Below are 6,000 nucleotides of genomic sequence, written 5' to 3'. Positions count from 1 at the left end.
GTTGGAGAGATATCTATTAGAATATCTTAAACCCCTCCTGCAGGATAATCTACCTCTCTACTGTCCATCTGTTTGCACAATATATTCCAAACAGTCACTTTTTTACAGTTAAATTGGCAGCTTGTGTGTAGTGCTATTATCCTCCAGTGGATAGAGTATCATTTAAAATCAAACATTACAATTACAGCTGCAAATGAGTTACGTGCCGGTTTTAAATGGAAAATTGTATTTTAAGTCACAACAGCAGTTTCATTATTTTTCATTACACAGCAGGCTTCAAACATTGATTTCAGCTCAAACAGGAGCTGTGCCACAGGCAAACTTGTGGTATGAATATCTATTTATTTCTATTTTTGTTATTTTGTAGAAAAGAAAATCTCATGCGTGATATAAAGGCTTCCCTTCCCCCACCATCCCCTCTCATGGTGGCTGCTACACACACACACACTGACAAAGTGACACTGGTGTTTTTTCGGTGTGCTACACTTCTTTGAGTCATTCATGATGAAGTGGGACATGATGTGTGACAAACCTCATGACAGCTCTCGTGACAAAGTTAATTATGAAGGACAAAGAGCAAGAACACTACAGCCTTCAGTATTACCCCTTTGAAACCTGAACAAATTGATTTGATTCCTTTCAAGAACATGAGGAGAAGCCAATGAGCAACTTAACAAGGCATGGCTCAAAAAAACAAACAAGAGCCCCAAAAATCAAGGAAAATGACACATTTTATTATATTTTTCAGTAATATCATTTTATACATAAAATCATTATCAATATAGTTTTGGGGGCATTTTCCCTATCATTCCTACCATTTTCTAATAATCCATCCTCCCTCTTTTATGAAATGTCTTGCTGTTTGCAGGACATTTCTTGCTACATTGGTCGTTGCTTCTTTTCCATATGTTTTCACAAGAAATCAGACCAGTTTGCTCAGTTTCAAAGAGTCATATATCTTGTAAAAGGTGTCTGAATGCAGCACAAAAAGCTGACGCTGATCCAGGTCTCAAAGGGTTAACTTCCAGCTCAAGGAAAATTTCGTATTAGCTCAAAACTTGACATTTCTGCATATAAATGTGTTAACAGGTGATGAAAAATGCCCAAGTCATAATAACAGTTGCAGCATATTGTATTGTGACACATTCTACATTTGGAGTGCACTCGTGAGTGCTGCAAGAACAGCAGCATGCATCCCACCAGCCTGTTTTTCTGTAAACATATCAGCAGAAAATATTTGCCATGCAACCCTGAGCAAATTAGAATTTCTCGCTCTCATCCTCTCCACTCTCACCACCCACCCTCTCTGTCCTCCTACCATATGCATCCCAAAATGATCAGTGAATCTCAGCTCCTGATGGAGCCCGTTACACTTGCATTTACACATTTTCTCTCTCTCCCTCTCACTCTCACACAAAAACACACACAATACTACTCAGTAATGGAGTGGCTGTATTCTCCTTTACAAGTGTGAAAGCTGTGGGCTAGATGATATTAATAAATGCCAGTGTTGGACAGATTTTTTTCCTAATCTTTCTTTCCAGCACATGCGGCGCAGATACATTTTTACACATGAAATCATATTTACTCAGATAAGATACATATAATCAGATAGCAGGGCTCATTTTTGTCCTTGAATGGCTGCCACTCATTTCCCGACAGCCTGACAACAACTTCAGCAGAGCGAGACCTCAACAGTAAGCACCCACTTTTAATTTGATTCTGGCAAAGTTTCTATTTAATCTTATTTCAGCATCCCTCAGTTGAGTGTTTTCATATCAGTGCTGTAATACTCTGCACTCTGTTTGCTGTCAATCGCCCAATGCACACAGGACGAATGGATGGAAACAATCCCTCAAAAGCAAATTGCATTTCATACCCTGTCATTGTTTTCTTTGAAACCGCTCTCTGGGTGGCATAGCATGTAGGTAAAGCTTGACACTGGAAAGTTTTCTCCATTTCTGTGAATGACGTTGCCTGAAATCATCACAGTCCAACAAGACTGGAAAACAGGCTATATGTAGTGAACTATATGTTACCACAAGCTGCCACTGGTGATATGCAAAATGTTAAGTTGCTGTTTGCGATTTTAAAGGTTTTTTTTTCTCTTGTAGCTTCTTACTTCAAGCGACACGGTCATATTTGAACACAGTGTTAAAAGTAGAAGTTAGATTATTACTGGGGATTTCTGCATTAGGGGTTTTTCTCACCTAGCCCATTATTCCTAGGAATCACAAACTGGCCAATTCTGCACCTCACAATGCTAATTTCCATGCCAATGCAGGAAACAGTGTGCCCTTTATATCATGAGGAGTGGTCAAGATCAAAATGAAGATGAACTTCATGTCCCCTAAGGGGAATTTGTCTTGGGCTACAGTACCATGCAAAGTTGCAATCACAGCAATAGTTTAGAGACAATCAGCCATTACGATGAGGTGAGACACACAGAAAAACAAAAGACAAAACACAGTCTACACTGATTACCCGGATTAAATGTCACCTCGAAATGAGGAAGTAAAGTTTAAATGGCCCTCATGCATTGCACCTGCCCTGTAATATTGCACCAGCCTCTGCGATCACAACAACATTAATATTTCACAAAAAAAAGAGCAATGTAATCACACAAAAATAAAATGAAGACAAAAAAAAGACAAGAAAGATAAGATAAAAATAATGGCAATGACATGCACAAGGATAAACGTAAGATAATATAACAGTGATGGCAAATACAAAAAGCAGCTATGACTTAAGGATAAAATAAGATAAAATAACCATAATAAAAGCAAAGCAAGTTAAAAGACCCATGGCTATTACACTGGGATAAAAACAGCAGGTAACAAATTGATAAAATAATAATAGTTCATGAATTAGCCACTTGAGGCTGGATCCAAAATATCGTAAATCCCAATAAACCCCCATGTTAAAGAGTTCAGTGTTACAGCAGATATAAACATGTTTAGAGCCTGATACAAAGAACAGTTTTGGTGTCTATAGCTAATGATGATTTTTTAAAAACTTAGTAAGGCTTAAAGTTACACATTAAAGGCAGAGCTGCTTGAGTGCCAGGATGCCTGTGAGGTGTCACTACAATCTGTAAGTCCCAAAAAACAAGATAGCAATGACCAAAATGCCAAACTCAAGGCTTCAAAACAGTAGTCCACAAACCAGTGGGTGACATCACAGTGGCTATGTCCATTTTTTTTGTTCAGTTCATGATTGTGCCAACAAAAGTGGTAGTTAAAAATGGTAGCAATTCCAGACGTCATTGTGGCATCAACACTACAGCACTGTTGAAACATAAAGATGCTTTCAACATATCTGCTGCATGATAGTGTACAAATGTTACATATACAATGCCAACATTTATTGTGGCAATTGGATTGGAGAAATAGCCTCACGCTGTACAATCACTTAATGGTTAACAATCAGGAAATAAAGACCCCATGTCAACCTCAAGGTGATGATAGGACTACAGGAAACAGTCTGACACGTAAACATCGCCCCTGTAAATTAACAACTTGTCATTTTTATACTTTGTTAAACAAATGAGATGTAGCATCTTAATTAGTAAGCTTCCAAAGTGCTGTTAGGTGAAAATTACCATGAGGTTGTCATGGAGTCAGAATTTCCATATCCTTCATATAAGTGTTTCAGATGCCTGACCTTAACTATTGTTTATTAACCACAATCTTTGCCTGATCTTGACTTTTCTGTACTTGCCATGTGCAGAAAAATTAAACAAACAAACAAACAAAACAAAGGCAATTTATGTAAAGAAATGTCACTGAATATATCGCCCAACATTCTTGCCTGGCAGTAAGATTTGAGGTGAGTAAGCCACTGTTGGCATAAGTTGACGTATTTCTACCTTCCAACTACAGTATTACCACCTACAATGTTACAGTACAAAAACAGAATCAGAATTTGATGACAGTCGTCCTTTTTTATTTTTTTTTTAAGACGCCACTGCTGCAATATATTGAAGAAGCAAATTTGATTTATACTTTTCTCATTTGTAATTCTTATTTATCACTTTATATTTTCAAACTTTTCTATACTTGTTCATTTCTCACAGATATTTCATTTTTAAAACAGACGCTTGAAACAAGATTTCCATGTGCATTAGGTCTATTCATAATAAAGTAGCTGTCACATTTAAAAAATCCACATTAATAACTAAATTCACAACAGCAACAGCCGAGCCGCCACTTCTCCCCAGGCTGTAACTCAGGCATTCTCATTAAACATTTGAGAGCAGCTGCTGTTTACTTTGCTGTCACATATTGCGTGACCTGTTTGCGCTGTACAGAGGACTCTGCCATTGTCTGCATATGGCTGTGATTACCAGGCATATGCTTTTTCCAGAAACCTGCTGAACTGTGTCGGTTTGGCTCTGCAGTGGTTGTAGGACCGCGGACGGGAAGTGGGTGGGCGGCTGTATCTGCGCTGACAGAACTCAGTGTGTGGGTGACGGGGGAGAGAGAGAGAGTGATTATTCCTGAGTGTCCGCTGGCGTTTTGCCTTCTTACACTTCTTTCCTCTCCTCGGGGCTCTGCTGTGTATTCCTCCCGGTGACAGAGACTGCAGCCCTGCTCGCCAAATGGTCTCGGCTGCTTGACAGTCACAAAAGCACACAGTAACTCTCACTAGATTGATACCCCTCATCATTAAGGGCTTAGCTGAAATATTGGTTTGCATCTTTATTAAAGACCTGTAATATGCCAGGAGATCTCTGAATACATGGACAGATGGGGTGTCATATCCATGCTGTCTCACATCTAATAATCAGATATTTTTTTACCCAGCTTGAGCTTCTTTTATTTGAAACATGACATGACAAAGGATTTCATGTAGTAGAGGATATGTTTGAGGATAACAACTTGATGCTCTTTCAGAAGCCCCAAGAAAAATTGAATCTCTATCTAAAGATAACTTTTTTGGAAATTTACAATTAAGGTTTTTATTTAATCACTTCTAAAGCCTCCACAGGACACCTCCATCTAGAGTGAGGCAGAAAAGTTTATTCATGAGCAGAAGGATCATCCATAAATATCCATTTTTCTGTTCAGTGATTTACTCATACAATAAATATGACACTACCAGATTCTTACAAAAATGAGAGGGAGACTAGGGATGAATACAATGAAGAAGACTGGGAGGTGGCTGTAGGCTACATCTGTTGCAGTTAACCTTCACTTGCAATTGGCTTGTGGCGATTCAATATAAAACATTAAATAGGCACCATATATGCCCTGTCACCGTCCACAAAATATCTCAGGCCATCTCTCCCATTTACCGTAAGTGTAAGACCATCAGACTTTTCACAACTTTTGGGTGTGCAATCTTAGTAGACACTGGAGTTACAAAGGTCATGAAATGAGCAGGATCTTTGAGACTTCAAAAAGAGAGGATACAACGCTAATCAAACTAGGTTTGCCCTCTAATAATAAAGGTAGGCAATGACGTTTTCAGTCACCTATCTGTCACTTCTCTTATGTCTATTTTGCAAGTGTTCTGATGCATTTTGTAGATGCTTTGGATGGTGGTGGCATGGGGCTGCGAGTCACTCATTGGGATGTAATCAATACAACGATCTGTGATCTCTCCTTCTCCAGCTAGCTAGTTGCTAGCTAGCCGGTTTGAGGTATTCAAACACCAGTAAACATCAAGAGAAGATGGAGACAATGGGCACCACTTGAACTAGCATCCTGCTAGTTTTGTACAGTCGTCAACTGGATGACCACCATGCTACATCAGATCCAGCAAGATTTCAGGAATTGTAATATCCTCCTGTTCAACAAAACTTGTCTAAATCCTACACAGTGCCATTCCACCAGGAGACTTTTTTTCTGTTTGCTGATCAGACAGAGCAGTGGACTCTGGCAAGAGAAGGAGAGGAGGCATGTGCTTTACGGTCAATAAGGACTGGTGTGACAGTGGAAATGTGAGGTGCTGTCCTGTTCCTGCTGTCCAGCTGCTGTTATACACTATGTAGAAGCA

This window comes from Plectropomus leopardus, chromosome 13, assembly GCF_026936395.1.
Source record: "Plectropomus leopardus strain MGB_pleo_1.0 chromosome 13, ASM2693639v1, whole genome shotgun sequence".
Taxonomy (NCBI): domain Eukaryota; kingdom Metazoa; phylum Chordata; class Actinopteri; order Perciformes; family Serranidae; genus Plectropomus; species Plectropomus leopardus.
The sequence above is the reverse complement of the archived record's forward strand: the minus strand, read 5'-3'. Positions refer to the sequence as shown.